A 27964-nucleotide genomic window follows, 5' to 3' on the forward strand; every position below is an offset into this window, starting at 1 on the left:
ATTAACATTACTTGGTGACCCGGAAGTGGGGTCCGGCGAAGACCCCCAACAGCTCCACGCTGGTGAGCAAACCGGTGTCGGTACCCACAGAGCCAGTTGAACTCACTGCTTTCTTGCCCACCCTGGAGTTTGAGGGTTAAGTTTTCTCCTGATCTCAAGCCTCTCTTTCGTGTTTGAGCTCTCTGGACTTTATTAAGGATCGGTTTTAAGGTCTTGGGTTTTTTTTCTCTGAGGGTACTCTGCGCTTCCGTCTGACTCTGTTTCTGAACCAGGCTGTTCCTGTTGAAACTATGCTGTTTAGGAATTTCTTCTCTTCCCTGTAGAGAAAAACCTCTAAGAAATGGGATCCCAGTCATCGAAAGGCGTTGAGGGTGGTGCCTCCGCCCCCTTTCTGGGACCCTGGCCGGTTTTACATTTAAAAATTATGTCCTTCCACATGCGCATGTATATAACTAAATGGACTGACTTAACAAAGTAATTTCGAAGACCAGTGGCCATTATGGGGAATTAAGATCTCTCCAAACTCATTTTACTCAAAATTAAGTTAGCCACCGCTCCAAAACCAACAAGAAACCGAATGGGATGCCTATTTTAAATGGTACCTCGAGGCTTCCAGAAGTTTTCAGGATTCTAAATTTGCCTCTTTGCAAAATACTGTTTCTAAATTAACTGCGGTAAAACAAAAAATTGAGAGGGAATCAAAACAGCTTCTTAGGCCCCTTTTTCTTCCCCTCCCTTGTCTTCTTTGCACCTAACTCGTGCTCAAGTCCCACCTCTGGCACCATTTTCCTCTGTCCTCTCTGCCAAAATTCCTTTTTCTCCAACTCTCTCCCTGCTCCCTTCTCTCCTGAATTGATTAAAACCTGCCTTTTTAAAGTTAAGTCTTCCGAGGATCTAAGTAAAACCCAAATTTCTTATCTTCCCTGGATTAAAACTAAATTGCAAGCCATAGTTAAGGAGTTTCCTAAAGTGACTGAGGATCCCTTTAGGTTTGCCGGAAAATTTAGTGTAGTTATTCCAACTTACCAACCTGGTTTCTCAGATTTTATCAGTTAGTTCACATGCTTGTGGGTGAGGCCAAACATTGGATGAAACTAGCTGGAAGGGAACATCCTGAAGGGAATTTAGAGAAACCGCTAACTTTTGGCAAGATGCTTGAACACTCTCCTGAAATCTCCACCGCAAAATTGCAGTAGTTTTTCCCAGGCCTGCTGACTGGAACAAAATTCCAGCTTGAGCACAAAAGCCTGATGAACCTGTTCATAACTATTAGAATCAATTCCAAACTGTCTTTTAAGAAAATTCTGGTCTTCCTTTAGATGTTGAATCCACCCAGGTGGCATTTGACACTATGCTTATTAACAGGCTGAACTGGGATCTTTCTCCTTTAGTTCAAAGGGCCAGGATGGAATGGGAAACTGCCCCCTCCAGATTTAGGTAATGTGGCAAACCAGCTCGCTCACATCCTAGATGAGTCACCTAAAAGAAAAAACACTAAATTTTCAATTCCAACAAATGAAGACCCCCCAAACAAACCCTAAAAAAACCCTAGTTTCTGTTTTAGCAAAGGGCCAGGGCACTGGAAAAAGGATTGTTAGAAATGTATGTGCTCTAAGTACTTTGAGCCTTCTAGTCAGTATTTCCAGTGCCCTCCTCATTCCTATTCAGGAGGATCTGAGAAACTACAAGGGCTCTTCCCAATCCTCCCTCTTCATAGGCTTGGAGAAACCACTCTCCGGATTGGGAGTGGCTCTCTGTCCCTATTGACACCAGAGCTACACTCTTAGTGCTCAACTCAACCCCACTGCTATAAAGCAGCCCCTGCCTCAGAGTGCTAGCACAGCTCAAATAGTGGCTCAAATAGATATAAACAGGTTCCTGTCTCTGAACCTATTATTTCCTATGCATCTTTGAGAGACACACATCTTTTTCTCCTCAGTGTCTCTACCCCTAGTCATTTATTGGACTGAGATTTCTTAGAAAAGGAGTATGCCAGAATTTCTTTCTTCCAAAAGGAGGAAACAATTCTAGAATTTGTTGGTGGTAATCAAAATAGCTAATGAAGAGAATTAAATGACCCTTTGACATCTTTTATTTGTTCCTATTGGATCAGCTATACCATTTTCTTTATGGGCAAGATCCTCAACTGATGTTGGCAGAATCCACAGTGTGCCCCCCATTCGAGATTCAAATAGATCCCTCAAAAGTCTCTTCTCATAATTAATCAGTACCCTACAAATAAAGAAGCCCTTTAAGGCCTCAAGCCCACAATAGATTACAAGGCTCAGGGCCTCATTCTCCCCTCCACTAGTCCCTGTAATACCCGTATTTTACCTGGGAGAAAACCCAGTGGCTCTGAGCAATAAATACCATTGTTATCCCTTGGCACTGTGTTGTTCCTAGCCCCCATGTGCTACTAACATCCATTCCCACTGAAAGCAAATTTTCCACTGTAATTGATCTATGCAGTGCAATTTTAGTATTCCAGTTGAAAAGGGTAGCCAAAATCTTTTTGCTTTCACTTGGAAAGAACAGAAATACACCTGGACAGTAATGCCAGGGTTTCACAGAGGGTCTTTACTTTTCACAAACCTTATAGACTAATTTGGATGGTCTGAGGTTTTCTGCAGGCTCCACTTTGTTACCATATATAGATGATTTGCTTCTCTGCTCCCCTTGCTAAAGGTATTCACAAGAAGACCACACCCACTTGTTAAAACTCTTGGCTTTAAAGGGACATGAAGTTTCCAAAGAAAAATTGCAGTTTGCTCAAACTCAGTTTCTATACTTAGGGCATCTGGTCTCAAAACAAGGACTACTTTTGGATCCAGGTGAAACCCCTCACGACTGCTTAATACTGACAGGTTACCTTTGGAATCCCTGTGACAATTCAGAGCAAGCTCCTCTAACCGATGCAGATTTTCATCGTTTACTGAAGGTTCTTACCAAAGGAATGAAAAGGATAAATACTGTGCTGGTTTACTATTGAAGCTCCTTTTGAAGTCATCGAGTCAGCACCTTTACATTTTGGCTACTTCAGCCCAACAGGCAGAATTATATGCCCTCACTCGAGCTTGGACCTTAGCCAAGGGTAAAATGACCAGCATTTATGCTGATAGTTGGTATGCCTTTGGGGTAGCTCGTGACTTTAGAATATTATGGAGACAACAAATTGCCCTTACCTCCTGTGGGAATAAATTAAAAATGTCTATGTCCAAAATTTATTAAATGCTGTACTTTTGTCAGCTGCTCTGGCTATTACGGTTCCTGGGCATTCTAGACTTGACTCCACCTTGCCGATATTTCCACCAAAAACTGCCACTCTCAGGGAAATCAGTAGCTAAACCTCTGTCGTGGTCCAAAGGAACACTATCACAGATGATAATTTTGGAAAAATTGACAGGGGATATCCAATAATTGGCCCCAGAGAGGAAAAAAGAATATTGGAAGTCTAATAATTACCAACCTAATAAAAAGAGAACTCTGGTTTGGACCAAATCACAATCGCCCTACCAGAAGATTTTAAAATTCCCACCCCTTACCACTGTACATGCATCAAACCACTGGTCTCCTGACAAGATGATGGCATTCATGGGCCAGCACCGGTGGGAAAAGTTAATAAGGCCATAAAAAGGTGACTACCTCACCTGTCCTACCTGTCCAAAGTACATTCCAGGGAAACCTGTTGGCACAAACGGGTTTCATACAACTTGCTCCTCTCACAAATAAATATGTTTTAATCATAGTCTGTATGTTTTGTCACTGGACCAGAACATTCTCTTGTAGACCGTCCAATGCTGCTTCTGACAGAAAAGAGGATACCTACCCAGAGAACCCCTCTTGAACTTGTTTTGACAAGTCTGTGCTGTTTGGCCAGTTCTACCGCACTTCTGTCATGCACACCACCCTCAGTCTCAAGCTTGGTTGCATGCACTCATGGCATTATTAAGAATCAACTGGCAAAACTGTAGAGATCCTCCAAATACCTTGGCCTAAAGCATTGCCATCAGTCCTTCTAAATCTCTGATCCACGCCCTCGGGAACTCATAGGCTCTCGCTCTTTGAGATAGTCACAGTCCAAAGCACTGAGCCCCTGCCACTTTTGACCCAGAGTTGATAAAAGGAAATCTATTTCAATAATGTAAAGGCCTAATTGCTTCTATTAAAAATAACCATGCTTTGGTAGAGCAGTCTTTACGGTGCACTCCTGGGAGTTGACCTTAAGCATCACACCTTGTAACCTAGAGATTTCGTCTGTTAAAAAAATACAGCCCCAGAAAGACCCTTCAACCTCTCTGGAAAGGCCCTATCGGGAACTGCTAACCCATGCCACTGAACTCCAGGGAATAGACTGTTGGATTCATGTGAATCACCTATAAAAAAAAGCACTAAACCCTGACTGGAGCTGCATACCATCTGGTGGCCCGAAAGTAAAGATTTTCTGGAATTGAAGTGGACAACAGCCGACAGCCGACAGCACGGCTTTCCCAAGATGTCCGGAGCAGGCCAGCATACCTTTTTCTCACCATTCCTTCTTTCTGAAGCCTTTGAGAGTCTAGGAGACAAGAAGTCCAGGAAGGAGGAGAAGGAAACAAATCTACTTCTCACCCGTGTACCCCGCGCCCACCTGGATCAGTAGCAGAGGCCCTGGGTGGAGAAAGTGCCCTGCTGGACAGTGAGAAATGCAGCTTTGGGTGGGTGTCGGGAAGGAGCCTGGGGCTTTGGGAAGATGTACTGCTCCAGGAAATACTTCTCTGGGACTCAGACCAGCAGAAGCGCTGAGGGCCTGGGCTATGGCAGATGAGCCACCCCTCTGACAGGCTGGTGAATTTGGAGCTGTCCCCCCCACCCTGGCACCCTCTCCCAGGCCCTCTCAAACTGCATGGAAAATGTCACCTCCTGGGCCGGACTCATCTGGGTCCAGACTCTCATTCAGTCTTGGCTGGGCTGGACAGCTGCCCTTGGGCTCCTTCCATGGATGGGACACCGGGGAAGCTGGGTAGGCCTTCTGCAGGGATGAGCTCCCTCCTCCCTTTGCGGGGACACTGCCAGGAAGCTCTATGCCTCCTCTTTAGGTGGTCCTGGGAGCTGGCACAGTTGCCCACAGTAATAGCCTCAAGAACACAACTCTGTTTATTGGCTTTTCTCCTGTCCTGTCCCACTACCCTTCTCCCTCCTTGCTGTTCCCCAGGACACTCCCTCTGTCCAAATAAACCCCTCAAAACCAAGTCCCTGCCTCAAACTGCTCTTGGGGGACTCAGGCTGAGACCCTCCTCGTGGAGGCCTTCCCTGACCCCTCAGAGGAGGCTGGGTCATTCCTATATACTCAGGCAACTCCCTGCATTTCCCATTCATAGCTTTTATCACTCTTGCCATTAAGAAACTTTTATGTAGTTATCTATTCATGTCTCCCTCCTAGTTAGACTATCAACTCTACAGGCCAAGAAGAGTCTGTCCTCTTAACTGCTTTATGCCCAGAGCACAGTGTGGGTGTTCAATATTTGTTGAGTGAATGAATGATGAATGGGCAGCAGGTGGATGGATATAATTGCTAGCACACACCAGCTCTGTCATGATGATAGAGCTACCAAGAGCCTCCCTGCTGAGTGTCCTCCCCTGTATGGGAACAAGGCCGCACGGGGCTGTCCTGGGGGCTGAAGGAGACTCCAAGCCCTTTGACATTGTAAAGGGCTGAGCAGAAGGAACTGAGGACCATGGTACCCAAAGAAGTGCTGGGCCCTTCTTCAGGCTACCTGTGAGAGTTTGGGGGAGGGGGGTAACATTTATAGAGCACCTACTATGTGCCAAGCACTCAGTTGACATTGTCAAATGGACATGTGCTACCCTGGTTCCTACCACACTCCCCAGGGCCCATGAAGAGCTGTGAAGGAGAAAGCCTGCCTCTGCTCGCACTGGAGAATTTACCATTTGGTCAGCAAACCATGCACCAGGCCCTTATTTCTCTCAACAACAATAGAAGACACCACTCACTACCCATAAGCAGGGTGCCTCAGTAACCCTTCCAGGGAAGGACCATCATTCTTCCCATTTCACAGGATCTGAGCAATGAAGTCACTTCCATAAGGGTGTGTGGTTTAAAAGGAACAAGACAGATTCAAGCCCATGTCTGTCTGACATGAAAGCCCAGATCCCTCACCTTTCCCTGGAGAAGGCCTCATTAACCATATTTCCAGATGGCCAGAGGAAGGCATAGGAGCCAGGAATCCTGATTGTTTCCTGGAACTTGGGGCTGTGCCTTTCTTTGCCTTCTTGTCCACGTGCAGAATGCAGGCGTGGAGGGCACAGGCTGAGAGCCTGAAGAACAGTAAACAAATACCAACATTCCGTGAAAGGCAGGGAGTCATCTTGATGCCCTGGAACTAAACTTTTACTACCATGACAACTATAGCACAAAGGCAAGCCAGGAAACCCTACTCTGGGAGGCTGATCCTGGGCCAGAGGGTGGACTGGGGTTAGGCCCCATCTCAGCCTCAGGGGAACCATTGAGGTAGGCATACTTACCCCCATTTTCCGGAGGAAGAAAGTAATGTTCAGAGAGGGGAGGTGCGTGCCCAGTTTCCCACAGCTGCTAGGGAACCAAATCAGGATTCAGCACTTGGTCTGAACTTGACATCCCCATCCTTCCCAATTACCACGTTGCCCCTGTTAAAAAACAAAAATTCGGCTGTGTAAATTTGAAGAACAAATTGGCTTTATTCAATGGTTCATGAACCCCGCAGCATCGCATCTAGCAGTAGAAAGGAGTTCCACTAAAGCAGTAGAAAAGGCAAGGTCTTTAAAGTGAAAAGGGGGAAGAAAGAAGAAATTATTCGCAAAAAATGCGTTGTTTCAGGCAAGATCACCCTCCTAAGGGGAGAAGAGGGGTCTGTTAGGCAGATTATCTCACCAGTGCTGACCAAGTAATTCTATGATGATTGGTTAAAGTTTACATTTCTGGGGGCTTAAAACTGAATAGGGTAGGTATTAAGTCTTGGTTTGCTGACTTAGGGTTTAACACACATGACTCCATTTTGGGACTTGCTGTATTTTAAACAATTTCCCTCTTTTGATCCGACTATCAGCTTAACTGAGAGGTGTCATCAAAACTTAGGGCATTAGCTCCACTCCCAGCTACTGCTCTGTAGTTCTTGAAGCTTCTGTTAATCCTTTTTTGTGGTAGTCACAGGTTGTGATGTTTTTGGATTAATCTTTGTGATAGTCACAGGCCACGACCTTAGGTTCACAATTCTTAAGTTGTTCTCTTCGTTCCTTTCTTGACATTCCAGTCTTCAGGAGATTGTTTGCCTGGTGGTCAGTGGCTGCAAATAGGCATTTAAATCGTTGGGAGAATACAATGCACCAGGGAGATTATTATGATTATTATAAGCAGGATAATTCCCAATGTTTGGACTGTACTTCAGAACCACGGTCCCCAAGGCCCAAACCAATCAAAATCAAGTAAGTCAAAGAAAGACTCATTGAAGGGGGTCACCATTTTAAGCCAAGTGGTTTGCTCAGTGATAATATGTGATTGAGTTTCAACTTCCCCAGAAGTGTTAACCCAGGTATAGCAGGTAGTGTTGCCCAAGGCACAGATAGATACCTCCTTGCTCAGCTAAATGGTAATCAGGTTGTCATGTTATCAAGATAGCTTTGACGAGAGTCAGGATTTTTGTTGGGCAGCTACTGTTTTAACAGTGGATTCTGTGGTACTTCCAAGAGTTAAGGAGAGATTCCTGATCATAGCCTCATTTACATTTACTTCTAATCAGGCAAGTATTGCCCGGTCAAAGCAAGTGAATCCTGAGTTATGAATGCCTCCTGGCAATTCCTAACTCCTTGGTGTAAATCCAGGAGAGTTGGCCAATCAGGTGTCTCTGTTTGTTTTGGGGCAGTTAGGGACACAAATAACCTAGGAGGCATTGTCCAGTTATATCTCAGCCATGTAGGCATTCACAGGTCCACGGAGAATGATAACTACTGCATACAAAGGCAATCCCTGTTGGGGCACAAACTGCTTTCTGCTAAAATGACATTGTTTATGGACAGACAAGTTTTTGATGACAAATCTAGCAGTCTGGGAGGTAAAGGCTATGCCTCTCAGCAGTGACCTGGGAGAGTTTCATGAGGGTGTTACCTTTCCAGGCCAGTGCCAAAGTAAAGGAAAGAAAGGGAGGAACAGAGGGTTTCATGTTTAGTTAAAGTATGAAGTCTTTATCTGGCATCTTGGGAGGAGGCAGTCTACCTCCGTCACCTCCTTCTCCTGGTCAGTTGGATTTGGAGGTCTCCAGTGTTTGCACAGGACAGAGCCTTCAGCTGTGAGATGGGGACTCAAGGTTCAAGCCCCTGAAGTTTGGCTGCCGTCTGGGTAGTGAGGAGGACCCGGAATAGTCCTTTCCAAGGAGATTCAAGGGCTGTCTTTGTTCTTAAGTGACTTCAAATCAGAAGGGTGGGAGAGAGTTAGAAATGATAGTTTAATGCATCATAGCCAGATATTTTAAGAAACTAGAAGAATTCAGAGTCCAGTCCAGTTGAAAGATACTCAGGACAATTAACAGTATTAGAATCTAATAGCTATAAAGGTATAAACATAATTTTTCTTCCTATAATTATCCCTGGTTTTTTTAAAAAGATAATCACAGTAAAACATTCGTTTGTGTTAAACTTCGCCTAATCATAAGTGCAGCGAGAATAGTGATTGACCATAAAAGCTCTTTTATTTTTTTTTTTTTGAGACAGAGCACAAGTGGGGAGGAGGGTCAGAGGGAGAGGGAGAAGCAGACTCCCTGCTGAGCAAGGAGCCCGATGCAAGCCTCGATCCCAGGACCCTGAGATCATGACCTGAGCCAAAGGCAGACACTTAACAGACTGAGCCACCCAGGCACCCTCAAAAAAAAGCTCTTTTTAAGACCGTTTTGCTAGAACCTTGTGAGCAAGGTACCAGGTTGATTATTCCAAAAGGTTTTATTGGCTCCATAAAATCAATCTTAAAATGGGGACTGCGGACTGGAACTGAGGAATTGTGGACTGACCCAAAGGCCAGGGATTGGGTTCCGGATGGAACTGTCTGCGAACGAGTTGACGCATTAAACTCTGGACTGGAAAGTCAATTAGATTGGGAGTTTAATGCAAAGAGAGCAGAGCTCAAAACCAAGAGGGATTTACTCATGGCCCTCAGAAGTGGCAAGAAAGGCAGTGATCTCAAAAGGGTTTACAGAGTACCATGCCTGTATTTCTCACTGTCCCCAAATGCCATCAGAAGGTCACTTTGGATCCCATAGCTACCAACCAAATCTGTTAAAAAACAAATTCAACTGAATAAATTTGATGATTAAATTGGCTTTATTCAGTGGTTTGTGAATCACATTGCATCCCTTCTATCAGTAGAAAGAAGCTCCAGCAAAGCTGTAAAAAGGAAGTTTTTAATGACAGAAGGGGAGAGAATGGAGGAAATTATTAGCAAAGAATGCATTGTTTCAGGCAAGGTCACCCTCCTGAGGAGAATGGAAGGGGTCTATCAGATGGATTTTTCTCACTAGTGCTGACCAGATAATTCCATGTTGACTGGTTAAAGGTTACATTTGGGGGCCGGGGTGGTTGTGGAAACTGCAGTTAGATGAGGTACTAAGTCTTGGTTTGCTGATGTGGAGTTAAGCACAAGTGACTCCCTTTTGGGCCTATTTGTCTCCTTTTTAACACCCCCTTCTAGAAAAGAGAATAATTTTAAAAATAAAAAAGATCCTGCTGTAATACCATAGAGTTCAATTATATTGCTCTAACTGATTACAGTTCAGTTATATTGCTATGATTGGTAGACAGAGAGATTAAAGAATAAAGAATCCTTAGCCATTATTACCCCACCAAGATGGTGACTTAAGTCAGCTTCAAACTGTTCTATTTTTTGACACCTGTGACCTGTTGGTGTGCTCAACCACTGTGTGAAGTGGGTTCCAGTCATTCCCCCAATTTACAGATGAGGAAATTGAGGCCCAAAGGGCTTAAGCAGGTTTTCCAAAGACACCCAGCTAGGAAGCGGTGGGGACAGGGTTCAAACCCAGCCTGAATCCCACACTCATTCTTTTATCCACTGCACATAACTTGGCTCTGTGTTAAGTGCTTTGGCAATCATTGCTTCACTTAATCCTCATGATGATCTTGCAGTAGGGGGGCATTATTTAATCCCATTTTACAGTGAAAGCAACAGAAACGGAGCGAGGAAGACACTTGCTGCGTCACATGGCAAGCAGCATCTGTCCATCAAGAAAATCCCAAGACATCCACTTTGCTTCCCATGAAGAATGATAGCCATGCCCTTCTAGTGTGGGCACTGGGCTTGTCTCCTCAGCCTGGAGCTGCACAGATCTGAGCTGTGGAGGTGCCTGTGGAAGCTGCCTGACTGATGCTGGATCTGGGATGGGGGCGCATCAGTAACTTCACAGCTCAGCTAGCTGGTGTGGCCTGGGGACTTACCCACCATCACATAGGGGAAGACGAACTCAACCTGACCCACTACCTTTCTTTCTCCCATTGTCAGGTCACTGGATCCTCCTAAACTTCCCATCTTGCAGATGAATAAACTGAGGCCCACAGAGAGAAAAGGACTCACCCAAAGCCACATGGCTTATTGAGCAGGGATCCCAACACAGCGCTGTCCAGCAAGCTGGGCTCCCTCCTCTGCTCCAGATACCCCAGTTCTTGAGACTAACCCCATTCATGGTGGTCTACTAAGGCCCTGAAAAATTAAAAAAAAATCAGAGTTACCTACATGGGGCCTTCTCTTTCTCTTTTCTTACTGCTCAGTCCTCCCCAGGCTTAGTGCCAGGCTGGGGCTCCACACCACGGCTATCTTTGCCCAGTTCTGTGCCCTCCAGATCACACAGGCCTTGCCCTTTTCCTGGCTTCCCTTTCTAAGATGCGACCCTGGGGAGAGCAAAGCAGATAGACAAGGTCAGGCACCAGAGGCTTGAAAATCTTTGAGGTCTTGCCAAGGAAAATGTCAAACTTTTTAAGGAGAAAATTGTCTCCCACACACTCCAGACCGAATTCCCACCTCCCTGCCACTTACATGCCTAAAAGGATATGTCCTTTTAGGAAATAAAGGATTAATTTTTCCATATTTGCTTAAAAGGTACGGTGAGATGTGGAGAGGAATTTGGCCAGAGAAGTAGAAGATTTGGTTTGGATCCTTGTTCTGGTCGGACAAAGCTGTGGGACCTTGAGCTACTCACTTTCCTTCTCTGGGCCTCATGTAACAAATAAGTAAGTTGAAAAGATGATCTCAAGCTTTCCTCCATTCAGCCCGGACATTCTGTTCATTGAAATTTAACATGACTTATATTTGCTTTGCTTAAAATAAGTTGGCCTTTGTCCATCCACTGGAGACTGGATACAGAGAGGTACAGTGATACAATGGAATACTATTCAGCAATAATTTAAAAAATGGCTACAAATAAATGCAACAACATGGATGAATCTCAGAAAGGTATGGTACTGAGCTATCATATCCAGTGAAAAAAACTGCACACAAAGGACCATGGATTACATGAACTTATTATATAAAGTTCAAAAACAGATAAAGCTTGGGGAATAGGGGTCACTTTGGGGGTGAGGAGGGTGGTTATTGAATACAAAGGAGCACAGGGGAGATGACTTGTTCTACACCTTGATCTGGATGGGGGGGTTACATCAATTTAAACGGGTAAACATTTATCAAGTTGTATACCTAAGATGTATGCATTTTCCTGTACTTTAATAATAACTCAATATATATAATTACATAAACCACAATATATAAACATTTACATATAAAAATATAAAAGCCTGAATTTTGCTTCTAGAACTATACAGAATTAAAACCACTAGAAGTATCCAAATGCCAAGTTTTCACAAAACAATTGACAAAGTATACACATGAGTGTGATCATGCCCTCAAAGGAAGAAAAATGATCTGATCCTTCTTGATAAAAATTTCTTGGTGTGACCAAGCTTTGGAAAATGCCACTGTGTCCAAGAGGCAGGAGGAAGAAGAAAAAAAAGTTTCGGGTTTGAGGAAGTCTGTTTAAGGCCCAGGGCAGCCAAATCTGTGCCACGTGGTGCAGAAGCACGTGGGAATATGGCCAGAGAACAGTTTTCCGGATGTAATCACCACCCGGCCCTGCTGTTCTCGACACAGAAGTGTTTGGGACGTCAACGTGTCTGGTCTCAGGCCTCGCCCAGCTGCAGGCCTTTGAGCCCCTCTGGTGGCTGTCTGCCCGTCACCCCCAGGCTGAGTTTCCATCCAAAGAGTCACAGCAGCTGCCCTGGTTGCACCCTGGGGCCACTCTTGCCCAGTCCTACACGTCTGCTCAGGCTGCTGCCTGCAACAGCACCGTAGACTGGCCAGCTTAAACCACAGAAATGTGACTCCGCATGGTTCTGGGGGCTGGACATCCGAGTCACGGTGTCAGCAGGCTGGATTTCTTTTGAGGCTTGTCTCCTTGGTTTGCAGATGGCCATGCTGTGTCTCTTCACATGGTCTCCCTCTGTGTCTGTGTCCCAGTTTCATCCTTTTATAAGGACACCAGACATCTTCTGTTAGGGCCCATCCATATGACTTGGCCTTAATGACCTCTTCATTGATTTTAATGACCTCTTGAAAGGCCCTATCTCCCAAAGCAGTCACATTCTGAGTTTCTAGGGGTTCCAACTTCAGCATATGGGAGTAGGGCATGATTCCGCCCATAATACCCGTCAAGGACACTTTCTGCCCACTTGCCCAAGGGAGTCTTCTAAAACACAAATGTGATAGTGTTGCTTCCCACTCAAAGTACTTCATGTCTCCCTGCCATCCTCAGGATACTTTTTAAACCTCTTATCTGGCACAAAGCCCCCTGTGGTCTGGCCTCTGCCTACCATCCCAACCTCATCTCTCACCATTCTCCCCTTGTTTTCTCTGCCCACCCCTGCCTCCATGTGGTTTCCCTCCTGCCCCAGGGCCTTTGCACAGCAGGTCTGTCTGTCAAATGTGTATGTGACAAAGTCACTCATTGAAGAATTTATTTCTAATTCTCACTTCTGCTGATGAGTTAGAAAAGTTACAAGCCTTTATCAATTCCTCCTCTCTCCCCCAAATCCCTTTATAATTCTGAGTGTGGATTCTGATACTTCCAGGAGCTTTTGTGTTTCAGAGCCTCACACAGAACTTGACAGGCCTCTGGAAGGGCCCTCACCTACACCAGACTTCAGCTAGACTTCATAAGTCTATGGAAGGGAGCTGGGGTCAGACTGAGATCCCATTAGGGAGGAAGGGGCAGGGAAGGAAATGGAGGGGTTCTCAGGGTGGTTGTTTTTGCAAGGAGGGAAGAGACATAGTGTCCATGCAGTTGCAGAAAGCCTGGTGAAATAGCCCTGAGACCATGAGTGAATTCCTGAGGGTTTCCACATCCAAGCATGTGGCTGGTGGTGAAGGAAAACTTCGGACCCAGTCGGGGTTGATGGAGCAGAGAAGCAGGCCAAACAGCTGCGCTGGGGAGCAGAGGGAGAAATGGCCACAGTAGCCCTCATGTGGACGAGGGAACAGGCCCCATCCCTGCTTTCCCAGTGGTCTTAAAATACCCTCATCCTTCATTCTTTTTTGAACCTAAAAAGGGATAGCCTGCAAAAACATAGCTGAGACTGAAGTGCTTGCAAATCTGGTGAGTGTAGATAGAGGGACATCCTTAAGTGACTAAGACAAAATAATATGATTTTTCATATGTCTGTATGTTGTGGAGTACACTGGTGCCCACCTATAATGGCCAATGTTATGTGTCAACTTGGCTGGACCACAGTGGCCAGACATTTGGTCAAACATTGTTCTGGATGTTTCTGTGAAGGTGTATTTTGGATGAGATCAACATTTAAATGGGTGAACTTTGAGTAAAGCAGATTGCCCTGCATAATGGGGATGGGCCTCATCTAATCAGTTGAAGACTTCAATAGCATGAAGACTGACCTTCCCTGAGCAAGAAGAAATTCTGCCAGCAGGAGGCCTTTGGACTCAAACTGCAACTCTTCCCCGGGTATCCAGCCTGCTGGCTTACTCTGCAGATTTTGGATTTACCACACCGCCACAATTGTATGAGCCAATTCCTTAAAATAAATTTCTGTGTACATATGTACGTGTTCTGTTGCTTCTGCTTCTCTGGAGAACTCTGACTAATACACCACCATACACTTTTTAGCTCCCCCCAGAGAAGACTGCTCATATTCTGGTTAATTCTGTTCATCCTTCATGTCTCTGCTAAGATGGCACTTCCTACAGGAAGTCTTCTCTGGCCACCATCCATCTCACCCCCAAGCTGCGTTAGGTGCCACCTGCGTGTTCCCATAGCAACACGTACATTCCTCATTGTAGAGCTTTCATTTTCCCATGACAGAGCTTTTCAAACTGAGTAGTAGTTTCTGTGTCCCCAGTAGATTATGAGCAGAAATGAAATCTGTTTTACTAATAGGGCCTGATACATAGTTGCTGAATGATGAATGAATGAAAAGAATAAGTAAATGTGTGAATGCTCATATGAATTTCTGTCACTGCTGTTAAATTACCACAAACTCAGTGGCTAAAAACAACATAAATTGATTATCTTACAGTTCTGGAGTTTAGGAGTCTTGACACCAGTCTCCCTGGGCTAAAGTCAAAGTGTCAGCAGGGCTGCATTACTTTCTGTAGGATCTAGAAAGAATCCATGTCTTCACCTTTTTCAGCTTCTTAGAAACTGCCACATTACTTGGCTTAAGGCCCCTTTTCTCCATCTTCAGAGCTAACAACATTGCATCTCTGACCTGATTCTCAGATTTTTTAAGGACTTTCATGGTTAGGTTGGACCCATCTATATATTCTAGGAGAATCTCTTTGTCTCAAACTCCTTAATTTAATCAATCACATCTGCTGAAGTTCTTTTGCCATGTAGTGCAAGTTACAGGGTCCGGGAATTAGGATGTGGACATTTGGGGAGTGTTCTTCCTACCCCAGTGCTCTCCTGTTACTTCAACAGACTGCTCAGATTTCCCCTCTATAGTCTCCATCTCCTCTAAGAAGCATTGGGACACAGTTCAATGCACCCGTCTGACAAATGGGAAAACGGGCCCTGGAGAAAAGGGCATTTTTGGAGTGCTTACTGTGTGCCAGGTACTGTGCTAAGAGCCTCTCATGGTTTGTCTTCAAACAACCCGAGAGGAATGTGTTATTGTTGTATATATGACACTACTGAAGGACTCTTCAACTTCAAAGGAAAGAAAATCCAACCCAAACTGGCTTTAGCAAAAATCAGTGATTAAAAACCCTGAAGAGAAGTTCAGGTCCAGCTGGGTCCTGGTGTTCAGAGGATGTTATCAGACACCTTCCACTCTATCCCATGGCTTTGGGTTGGCTCCTTTCTCAGTCAAATGCTCCTTTCATGGAAGCAAAATGGTCGAGCAGTCCAGAGTGCAAACCTTCCCTGGACACCTCACAAACCCCTGTGGAAAGAGCTGTTTCTCAACACTTCCAAAAGAAGTCCTGGAATCGAGGTCCATTGAACCTTCAGGGGTCCAGCATCCATCTCTGCACAATAAGGCAGGGCCTGAAGTTGGAATACGCTTGTAGGCCAGGGCTGAAATACATGCCCAGGTTGAAGGCCAGCCTTTCCCAAATACAGGGCCTGGGTGTGAAGGGGCTACTCTCTAGAAGAAGCCGGTGACACTACCAGAAGTGATGATGCCTGTGTGTCACGGAGGAAAACCCTCACTATCAGGAAAAAATGCTGATTATCATCATATCCATTTTATAGGAGTGGCAACTGAGGCACAAAGTGGTTTGGTAAAATGCTCTAGATCACAGAGCTAGTAAATTGCCATGCCAGGACTCAAGCCCCAATCCCCTCCCCCTGCGGGGAGCAGTCCTGAAACTCAGGGCAGGGTCCCTGCACACTTGGATCTCCCTCACTTGGTCTGAACTCCCAGACTCTATAAAGAGACACACTTCACTTGTTAGCTACCTCCGTGGACCTTGAGATCAGGCTGGGACTGTGCTGCCTGTCCCTGATATTTATGACCTGTAAGTGCCTCATCTTCTGCAGAAGCACCTCTAATAAGGGGAGGAAATAGGCACTGACCATCAGCCCCTCTGAAGTCATCTCTAATGGAAAATTCTACATGTGTTTTCATCCCATTTCATCGGGATTTCTAAACAATAGACACAGCTTACTGGCAAAGGCTCTACCTCAAGGAAAACTGTCTTTCCAAGGAAAGGGAGGCCGGATGGAGGGGACAATGTGGGTGCTCATAAAAGAGATGAGTCTTCTGGGAGGTGTAAGAAATAGCTGAGAAAAAATAACCAAGTCTTTGTGGGGCAGTTCCTGGAACTGGGGCCGGAAACTGAAAGGACAAGGGTCCCCTCCCAGAGGGTAAAGAGTTCCATTAGGATAAACAAGGAGGATGAGCAGGACCCCCTAGCGCAGGTGGTGAACCTAGGAAAGCTGCCCCCCCCCGCCAGGGATGACAGGACCAAAAATACATTGTTCCAGAAGAGGAAAGGGGCAAAGAGCAAATATTTGTCAAGGGCTTGCTGTGTGCTAAGCATGAGCCTCACTCCTCCCAGTCATCATTCTGAGCAGGCACATTAATTTATCCCTTTAATTTTTTTTTTTTTTTTTTTTACAGAGAGGGAAGCTGAGGCTCAGAGAGGTAAGGCAACTCACCCAAGAGCACACAGCCAAGAAGTGGCAGAGTGGGATTCAAAACCAGGTCTATCTGATTCCAAAGTCAATGTTCTTCCCTCCATGATGTACATACAATAGGTTATTAGAGAAAATGTGGACTTCCCAAGAACATTTTAAACTCACTGTTTCTGGTAAGCCCCCATTAAAAGCAGAGTCCTAGGTTGAATGGACCAGATGATGCTTAGTGGTCAATGCTCAACTTCTTAGAAGCACATGATAGAGAAATGTCAGGGGGTGGAGTAGGGACAGGTCACTGAAGGCTCTCCTGTCTCCAGTAGGTACCCATAAAGATCACCCACATGCATGGCAGGAAGGCAGAATGATGTGCCAAGCTGGTAAGACCAGATGATTGGTAGCCACTGTCCCAGTTTCTTGAAGGGTTCCCCACCCTACCCCAGCCAAACTTTCCTTAGGAACCCCAAACTTTCCAGGAACTAAAGGGGGCCTCCAGGACCCAGCTGCTCTGACAGCTTCTTTCTGGCTATTAAGGATTTTTTATATTCCTCTTGCTTAAATGCATTGACTTTTGATTCTCACCCTGCCCTGGTCCCCAAAAGCGTTGAATTTACAGTAGGCAGGGCATGCACATTTGCAGTCCTAAGTGCCACTTCTCATGCATGTAAGAAGTAGTCACTATTTCTTACTGCCTATTTTGTGAACTCACAGAAGCCCTGGGCAATGGGTATTTTACCCCTTTAATAGGTGCTGTTGGGGCCCCAGTCAGGTCTCCATAACCAGGCCAGCATGCCCACTCACCAGTTGTGTGTTGGCTGCCAAGAGCTCAAAGCTGCTCTCCTTCTCTGGAAAATTGCCCTAGGTTGACAGGAGCCTCACTAGTTGATTACATCCCTCCAAGAGCATCCCACAGTCAGTGCTGAAAGGGGGTGCAAAAGGCTGGCTCCCCATCTCATCTGGAGCTGTGAACAACTTTGTAGTGTGATTGATCCCACAGCCCCCAGTGGATCAGGCTGAGGCTGGACCTAACCTGGGATCATATTCCCCCTTGGCTCCTCCCTATTCCCTATCTGTTTCCCTCACCCCAAAAAGGTTTTTCCTAAGGGTACTCCCTCAATAAATTACATGCACCCAAAGCCCTAAAACACCCCTACCTTATTTTACAGAACAAGAAACTAAGGCTTACCTATGATGACCCCAATTTGGTCTGTCCCCAAAGTTCAAGCCGTTTCTGCCTCTTCCATCCTGTCTGGACAGAGTGGGCAGCAAACAGGTCAGGAGCGGAAATCCCAAGTCCCCAAAGGATGGGCAGCTTTTCCTCCCTCAGCAGCAGCCCTGGGCTGCCTTGGCAGCAACAAGGCTCCTGTCACCTCCCCCACACTGAGTCATCACCCATGCAGAGCGGTAATAAATCATAGAGCAGGACTGGGAAGGTGGCTGGCACTCAAAATGAGATTTCTCAGAAGCCTCAGTTCTGCTCAGTTCAGGAAAGCAGGGTTTGGGGCTGCGGGTGGGCTGGGGGAAGGATGGCTCCCCTTCACTCCTGGTTCACCCAGGGCTGGAGACTAGAGGCCCAGGGGCTCCTGTCCCTCCAGCTGAGCGTCTCCTCAGGGACAAACTCTCTGTGGCATTAAAGGAAGGACGGGGCAGAGGGTAAAGCCCAGATCCTAGGAGCTAAGCTGACACAGCCGCCAAAGCCGTACAGCAGGGTAGAGGCAGACAGTGTCCCTGGAACACACCAGAGTCTAAGCCACACCCCTGCTTAGACACCCCCCAGGGCCCCAGGGCCCCAGGCCACCAGAGGCAAACTCTGGAACTCTGAATTCTTGCCTCTTCCAATTTGGCTCTAGACACCTGCCTTCTAGTCACCACTTCTGCCTCTCACCTTTTTCATTTCTTTTAATTGAAGAAAAATCTACATACACTGAAATGCACAGATCTTGGGTGTACCAATAAACAGAAGTGGATAAATGTATATACCCATGTAATCAACACAATTCTCAGCATACAGAACATTTCCATCACCAGAAAGTTTTTTCATGTTCCTTTGCAATTAACCCCCATAGGCGATCACTGTTCTGATTCTATCACCTTGAATTAGATCTACCTGTTCTTGAAAATCATATAAATGGAATCACACAGTATGTACTTTTGGGGGTCTGGCTTCTTTCACTCAACATCATGTCTGTGAAATTTATCCATACTGGGCAGTTGTGCATTTCTTTCCATTACTAAGCGGTATTCCATTATGAATACACAATTTGTTTATCCATTCTCCTTTTGATGGCCATTTGGGTTATTTCTCCTTCTTGGCTTATGAATAGACTGCTATGAATATTCTTGAACAAGTCTTTCTGAGGGCATTTGTTTTCATTTCTCGAGGATTAATAACTAGGAGTGGGGTGGGTGGGTTGCGGGTTAGTAGATATTGTTTAACTTTGTAAGAAACTAACAAACTGTTCTCCAAAATGGGTGTACCATTTTACACTCCCACTGGCAATGTCTGACATTTCGAGCTGCTTTATGTCCTCATAAACATTTGGCATTTAGGTGCTGTTAATTTTAGAAGTGGAATTTCCCTGTTGACTTAGGAAGTTGAGCACTTTTTCACATGCTCATTGGCCATTAGGATATATTATTCTACGAAGTATCTGTTAAGTCTTTTGCCTATTTTTAAAAAAGCTTTTTTTATTATTTATTTTTGTTAACCATTTTTATTTATAAATTGAAAAATACTCTACGACTCATCCTGTCTTAGGAACAATTAGAAATTCATTTATTTGTTCTATGATACATATAACACGTTCTCAGGTTGGGGCTTGCTTTATTCTGTAGCTAAGGTCTCTTCTAGGGGATGTCCAGTTACTAGAAGATGGAACCTCTCTGGGGAACCTCTGGCAGAGAGGATGGAGGTCATACTGTATCCTTGGTTGGTACAATTACATCTTAAATCTCCATGGAGAGCACTGAATTTCACCTTGTGCATGTACTTTTTTCTAGCTCATTGATTGAATATTTTAATACTATGTAATCAAATTTATAAACATTGAATCAATCATCTTCTGTTGAGATAACTTAACTATTGGCTTCCCATCCAGCATCTATTTCCCCCTTCCTTCCTAATTCTTACTATGTTTAGTACTCATTCTTTTCCCCATTCAGCCATTTGCTGCAGGGAAGGTTGATAGCACCCCAAGACCCAGGCTGGGCCTCAGGGACATGAAAGTAATAGTATTCCTGATTGTAGTGACTAGCTTAAGATGGACACACGAGCTACTTCTGGCCATGAGATGTGTAGGCAGGTCTGTTGGGGACTCTGGGGGAAAGTTTCCTCTTTCTTAAGAGCAAATCTTAGGATGAGCTCTCTTTTATGCCTCAGGACATTGTTTTGTCCAAATGTGATGCCTGGAGTCACTTGAAATTGCTTACTACCAGTCTGAAAAAAATCTGGCACTGAGGACTACCGAGCAGAGAGATTTACCAAAATCTGAGTCCTTGACACCAACATTCAGCTACTGAATCAATCAATCTGGAGGGCTCCTTCTACCTCTGGACTGAAAGCTTCCTGAGTCAATAACCTTCCTTATTGATTAAACTAGTGGAAGTTGTATTTGTGTTACCTGCAGCTAAAATCCTCCTAACACAAATGCTCTGTGTATGCTGTTCTTTTAATTATTTTATTAAACTATATAACAAAGAACAAAGTATACAGTTCAGTGATTTTAGTATATTCATAAGGCTGTGCAATCACCTCTGCTATTTAATTTCAGAACATTTCATCACTCCAAAGGGAACCCTGTACCTATTAGCAGTCACTCCCCATTCCCCTCCCCCAGCAACATCTGGCAATCATTAATTTACTTACTGGTCTGGCTCTATGAATTTGCCCATTCTGGAAATTTTCTTATATATGGAATCATACAATATGTGGCTTTGTATGTTATGGCTTCTTTTGCTTGGCATAATGTTTTCAAGATTCATCCATGTTTATAGCTTCATTCCTTTTTATGGCTGAATAATATTCCATTGTATGGATAGACCATATTTGTTTATCCATTCATCAGTTGGTGGACGTTTGGGTTGTTTCTACCCTTTAGGTCTTATGAATAATGCTGCTATGAATATTTGTGCACAATTTTTGTGTGAACACATGTTTCTAGTTCTCTTGGGAATATACCTAGGAACGGTATTGTTGGGTCATATGATAACTCTGTGTTTAAATTTGGAGGAACTGCCAACCTGTTTTCTACAGCTTGCACACTCTGACATTCCCACTAGCAAGGTGTAAGGGGTCTAGGGGCTTTACATCCTTGCTAACTAACATTTGTTATTGTTGCTTTTTTTTTTAATTCTAGCCATCATAGTAGATGTGATGTGGTACCTCATTGTGATTTTGATTTGCATTTCCAAATGATTAATGATGTTGAGCTTCCATGTGTTTACTGGCACTTGTACATCTTCTTTGGAAAAATGTCTGTTCAAATCCTTTGTCCGTTTTTAAATTGGGTTATTTGTCCTTTTTTTTTTTTGCATTTATTTATTTGAGAGAGAGACAGAGAGCACGTGCGCACAGTGGGAGAGGGGCAGAGGGAGAGAGAGAATCTCAAGCAGCCTCCCTACCAAGCATGGAGCCCGATGTGAGGCTGGATCCCAGGACCCTGAGACCATGACATGAACCAAAATCAAGAATCAGACACTCAACTGACTGAATTACGCAGGTTCCCCTGGGTTATTTGTCTTTTTATTGTTGAGTTGTAAGTGTTCTTTATGTGTTCTGAATATTAGACCTTTATCAGAGATATGATTTGCAAATATTTTCTCCTATTCTGTGTGTTGTCTTTTTCACTTCCTTGATGGTGTCCTTTAAAGCATAAAAGTGTTTAATTTTGATGTCCAATTGATCTATTTTTTATTTTGTTGCTTGTGTTTTTCATGTCATAGCTAAAAACATTGTCTAATCCAACTAAAAATAACACCCATGTTTCCTCCAAGAGTTTTGTAGCTTTGGCTCTTATACTAAGGTCGCTGATTCAATTTGTATGTGGCTATCCAGTTCTCCTACTACCTTTTGTTGAAAAGACAATTCTCCACCTGGCTTGGTACTCTGTCAGAAATCAATCAATCATAAATGCTGGGGCTTATTTCTAGACTCTCAGTTCTATTCTAGATGGATATATCTATCCTCATGCCAGTACCACAGTCTTGATTACTGTAAGTTTGAAGTAAGTTTTGAAATTGGGAAGTATGATTTCTCCACCTTTGTTGTTATTTTTGAAGATTGTTTTAGCTATTCTGGCTCTCTTGCATTTCCACATGAATTTTAGGATCAGCTTATCAATTTCTGCAAAAATAAAAAAGGGACAACTCTAATTTTGATAGAGAATGCATTGTATCTGTAGCTAAATGTGGGCAGTATTGCCATCTTAATATTAAGTCTTACCCATGAACACAAATGTCTTTCCATTTATTTAGGTCTTTTTTAGTTGCTTTCAAAGTGCTTTGTAGTTTTCCATGTAAAAGTCTCTCACCTCTTTTGTTAAATTTATTCCTAAGCATTTTAATCTTTTGATTGTAAACGGAATTGTTTTCTTGTTTTCATTTTTTGGATTATGCAATGCTAGTACATAGAAATATAGTTGATTTTTGTACATTTATCTTGCATTCTGCAACCTTCCTGCACTCAGTTATTGGCTCTAATTTTCCTTCCTTCCTTCCTTCCTTCCTTCCTTCCTTCCTTCCTTCCTTCTTTCCTTTTTTTGTGATTTCTTCTTCTTCCTCTTCCTCTTTTCCTTATTCTCTTCCTTCTTCTTTCTGGTGTTTATCCCTTAGGATTTTCCATATTCATGATTATGTCTCCTGCAAATGCACAGTTTTCTTTCTTTCCAATGTGGAGACTTTTCTTTTTCTTGCCTAATTTTCCTGGCTAGAACCTACAGTACAATAGTGAATGGAAGTGATGAGAGTACATATGCTTGTCTCATTCATGATCTTAGAGGGAAAGCTTTCAGTCTTTCACCAATAAGTATACCATTAGCTGTGGCTTCTTCATAGGTGTCCTTTAGCACGTTGAGAATGTTCATTTCTATTCCTCATGGGTTGAGAATTTTTTATCATGAGTAGGTTTGGGTTTTGTCAAATGCTTTTTCTGCAACTATTGAGATGACCATGGGATTTTTATTTATTGTTCTATTGATATGATTAAATGATTTTTGGATGTTGAACTAACCTTGCCTTTCTGGGATAAATCCAACTTTGTCATAGTGTATAATCCTTATAGGTTGCTGGATTTGGTTTACTAGTATTTTGTTGAGGATTTTGCATCTTTATCCACAAAGGATGTTGGTCTGTGGTTTTCTTATGTCTTTTTCTGGCTTTAGGTATCAAAGTAACATTGGCAATTTTTTATTCTATAAGGTTGGTAATAATGCCCCCTCTTTCATTCCTGATTTTAGTAATTTGAATCTTCTCTCTTCTGTTCCTGATCATCTAGCCAAAGGTTTGTCAATTTTGTTTATCTTTTCAAAGAAACAATTTTTGGTTGTTTTAATTTTCTCTATTGTTTTTCTGTACTCTTTTCATTCATTTCCACCATGATCTTTATTATTTTTTTCCTTTTGCTTGCTTTAAGTTCAGTTTGCTCCTCTTCTAGTTTCTTAAGGTTATTAATTAAAGTTGGGTTATTTATTTGATGTCTTTCTCCTTTTTTATAGGTATTTAGAGCTGTGGTGATTTTCTAATTTCATTCCAGTGTGGGCAGAGAACACACTTTATATGATTTCAGTCTTTTAAAATGTATCAAGTCTTGAATTTTATTGAGACTTATTTTATGGCCCAGTTTATGATCCATCTTAGTGAACACTTCATGTACCTTAAAAAAAAAAGGTATTCTGCAATTATTTGGGGTAGTGTTCTTAAAATGTCAGTTAGATCAAGGTGATTGACAGTGTTCAAAGTTTCTATATCCTTCCTGATTTTTGTCTATTTTTTCTTCAATTACTGAGGTTGTTACCTTGCCAAACATGATGATAGATTTGTCTATTCTTCCCTTAAGCTATGAGGTTTTGCTTTATTTATTATGAAATTCTGTTATTAGGTGCTTATACATTTAAGATTAAATTGGCTCCCTTGTCCTTATGAAAAGTCTCTCTTTATCTCTGATTGCTCTCCTTATCTTAAAGTTAGTTTTGTCTGTTATTTACATATCACCAGCTTTCTTTAGCTTATCATTGGGGTGGTATATCTTTTTCTGTCTTTTGTACTAGGACATGGCCCCAATGCTTGATCTTTACTCTTAAGGTGTGGCCTTTCTGAGCTGTCAAGTGAATGTCCAAGATACTCAGTGAGGTCTGTCCACTCAGACTGGGATGGAACTCCATTAGGTGACCACCAGTGTCTTCATTCTCTGCTGGGCCTTTCAGAGTCTCCCTGCACATGTGCACTCCAGCCCTTGGCCAAGGACCTACCAGAAACCCCCACATGAACTTCTCCCCCTGCCATCCTCCCCTGCATAAATCCCTCCCCTCTGGCACTCTGCCTTGCAAATGTCAACTACTTCAGCAGATTCAAACTCTGCTCTCTGCCACCATCTTATATTGTGATCTGGAAAGTACCTCTAGGCTAAACATCAGGGTAAACATGAGGATTCACTCATGTGTTTGCCTTCTTTCCATCTGGTTGTTGCCTTTTTCATGGACGAAAGTGAAATTCCCATCCTTACTTCCTTTAATTTCATAAATTAAAATGCACACAGTAAAAAAGTAAAAGTGTTTAGGAGCCTTGTTGCCTCATCTGTAAAATAGGCACAACAATACTTACCTCAGTGGTTATGTGCATTAGGATTCCACTAAGGCACATGACACAAAATGGATGCTGAATATATGACCATACTAGGCAAATTTTTACCTAGCACTTCCCATGTGCCTGCATTACAGACAACCCTTTGTAAGCACAATCTCCTCTAGTCCTCACAATACACCCCACCAGGCAGGTGCCATTGTCAGCTACATTTTACAGATGAGGAAATTAAGGCTTAGAGAAGTAATGTGATTTTGCCCAAAGTGACCCAGCTAATTAGGTACAGAACAGACGTCAATCCAGTTAGATCCAACCCAGAACCTGAGCTCTTAACCATACTCTCCCCCTTTCCACAGCCTTTCTCAGGGGTTTCCTCTCTTCTCCTGCCCCTCAAAAAGCAGGAAGTGCATTACCTAGAGGTCAGGGACCTGGCTATTGATGATAAATGGCTTTTCAACTCTATTATTTACTGACTATATGGCATTGAGCAAGTTATTCACCCATTCTGAGCCTCAGTTTCTGTAGTCATTTCCCAGCGCTGCTGTAATGAATTACCACAATCCAGTGGCTTAAAATAACACACAATTATTATCTCACAGTCTGTAGCTCAGAAGTGCAAGGGGCTCAGTTGGGTATGGTGCTTGGAGTCTCACAAGCCTGCAGTAGAGGTGTTGGCCAGCCCCAGCGCTTAGCTGGAGCTCTGGAGAAGAACCCACTTCAGAGAGGAGTCGGGCTGTAGGCAGGGTCCAGGTCCTGTGGCTGGAGGACTGAGGTCCCTGTTACCTTGCTAGCTGTCAGCTGGGAGCCAGCCTCTGCCCCTAAGGGCCACAAGCACTGCTTCTCAAGTGAGGCTAGTCTCTCCTGTGCTTGGACCTCTCCAGCTGCTCTTTCTGTTGCTTCCTTCTCACTCCAGCTTGGGGAAGTCCTCCGCTTTTGATAGCTCATATAATTAGATTGGGTCTGCCACATAATCTCCCTATTTTAAGATCTGTAAGTTTAATCACATCTGCGAAGTCCTTTGGCCATGTAATGTAGCATATCCCCAGGCTCTTGGGATTGGGCCACTGACTTCTTCGGGGGGCTGTTCTGCTTTCCCTGGTTGCTTTTATTCCTTCATTCAACACACATTTGTGAGCTATGTAGCAGATACTGTGGGTGCTGTCAGGGCAGGCCCAGCCCAGCTCCACATTGCCGGTGCCTGCAGCACCTGGCTACAAGCTTCCTGCAGATGCCAGAGTGATTTCACGGAGCCCATCCAGTAGGACAGAAGCGCTAGGGAGCTCACACCCACCCAGGAGCAACCCTCAACCTATGGCTGGTGGAATTAGTGGATAAGCCCCCAACTCCATCACCCTTCATATGGGGTAACTCAGAAGAGTGTGGCTATACCGGCTCTCGGCAGGGTTCATCTCCAGTTGCTCATACTGGTAACTCAACAGAGCACACTTTCCCAGCGACCTCCCTCTTCTGCCTCACTCCCTCCTCCCTGCCTCAGATCTCACCAAACAAACTATTTCTGCTGGTACGCTTGTCTCAGGATCTCCTTCTGGGGTTGACCAAGATCAGCACTTGCGACATAACAGACACTATTCCTGGCCACATGATTACCTCCGTTTATGGATGAAGAAACTGAGGCACAGAGGGAGTGGTTTGCCCACACAGTTGGCAACTGGCAGGCAGGGTTCAAACCTAGGCAGCCCAGTCGCAGTGTCCCCGCTCTCATTAGACCATACTGGCTTTTCCCTCAGCCATAAATCGAAAGCCATGTTCCCTATGTCATAGCGTCACTGTGAGGATTAAATGAGATAGTGCTTGTAAAGGCTTCATTATAATACTGGTACGCAGTGAGCACTCAGTAATTGGCCACCTAAAACAACAACACCTCTGCTAATAGTAATAATGCCTCAGCCCCAACTCTGAGGCCACAGCCTGGGCCAGTGTCTGGCCAGTTTAAGGGGGACCAGGTCACTCTACAGGCAGATCCATTATCCAACAGGGACTAAATAGCCCAGCTAAGTGCAGAAGAAGGTGGTAGGTGTTATTATAGCAACTGATGAGCCTTTCTGTGTCCTCACAGCCAAGTGGGCGGTGGAGCAGGGGAAGGAGAAGCTCCTCAAAAGAAGCCAGCAGGAACCGAAGGGGGGCAGACCAAGGGAAGCCCCACCTCCCTGCCCCATCCTGACCTGACAGCCATGACTTCGATGCCCTGAGGCTGGCAGGGGGCCAGGCAGGCTGCTTCCCTGCTGGAGCTCTGGGCACCAGGGGTGTTCAGAGGCGGGGGGTGGGGGGGGGAAGCATGGGAGTCATAGCCCTCAGGCCCTCAGTGCTGAGTAACCACAGGCAGTAAGCTTTATGGACACAGGAAGGCAGGTCCTCACCGTGAGTGGAGTGAGTGCTCTAGAAGCACTATTCCAAGAACAGAATCTGGCAGCTCTGCAAAGGGGCTGGTCTGGCCCTTGTGGCCCTGGACTGAGGAGCTTGCTAATGGCTAGTGGTGCAGTTACATCCAAACTCAGAAGCCAAGTCACCTCTCTTCCCTCTCTCCCTCCCTTGCCGGGTGTGGTACTGATGCATATCTTTGCGTTGTCGTCCTCCATGAATTGTGTGAGTGACCTCACTCCTTCTGTCCTTCCGTCCATCCATGCATCTACTGAACTCTGCCCTATGCCAGAGAGTGAGTGAGGCATATGGGATTCAGCGGGAAACAAGAGACTCGTGATCTTATGGGAGAGGCAGACAGTGAGGCAGGCAGACGATGACCATACAGAGAGAAAAACACACAATGTAGGTGGTAGACCAGGGGTTTCCAACTGATGGCCCATGGGATGAATTCACCCCATTGATACGTCATAGCGTCAAAGTACCTTCATAAATATTTCAGTATGTCTCTCTAAAAGATAATGACTCTCTAAAAGAATAAATAACCACAATACCATTATCACACCTAGAAAAAATAACAACTCTTAACAGCACCAAATATTCAGTGTTCAGATGTCCAATTATCTCAAACACTATAAAATGTTTTAAAGATTGTTTACAGATTGTTTGGTTCAACCAGGATCCCGTAAGGTTCACATACACTGATTGGTTGATATGTATGTCTCTGAAGACTCTATTAATTTATGGGTCCTCTCTCCATTAATTTCCCCCTTTAAAATGTATTTCTTAAAAAAAAAAAAAAGCTAGATTGCTTTTTCTATAGAGTTTTCCAGAAAATCAGAGCTTGTGAACTTGGCTGACTGCATCGGGGTGGTGGTGTTCACACATTCCTCTGTCTTCTGAATTTCCTGGAAACCGGTTGTTGAGCAGAGCTGCGCTGTTCAGGACAGTAGCCTCCAGCCGCGTGTGGCTACGGGGCCCTTGGAACGCGGCTCGTCTGAGCCAAGATGTGCTGTACACGTACAACATACACCAGATGTCAAAGACTGAGCATGAAAGAAGGATGGAAACAAGTTCATCGATCGTTTTTTGTACTGATTGTATATTGAGATGATAAT

General features: G+C 44.3%; 1 long non-coding RNA gene across 1 annotated transcript; it reads left to right on the top strand.

Annotated features, from left to right (window-relative positions):
* Positions 1 to 19: 19 nt before the first annotated feature.
* On the top strand, positions 20 to 27964 carry LOC141374253 (uncharacterized). The gene is made up of 5 exons (XR_012380998.1): positions 20 to 135; positions 11129 to 11259; positions 16660 to 16743; positions 17840 to 17946; positions 27670 to 27964. It is a non-coding gene; the product is annotated as an uncharacterized lncRNA (long non-coding RNA).

Source organism: Callorhinus ursinus, unplaced genomic scaffold (assembly GCF_003265705.2).
Source record: "Callorhinus ursinus isolate GAN/ISIS: 27379988/994484 unplaced genomic scaffold, GSC_fseal_2.0 scaffold15, whole genome shotgun sequence".
Taxonomy (NCBI): domain Eukaryota; kingdom Metazoa; phylum Chordata; class Mammalia; order Carnivora; family Otariidae; genus Callorhinus; species Callorhinus ursinus.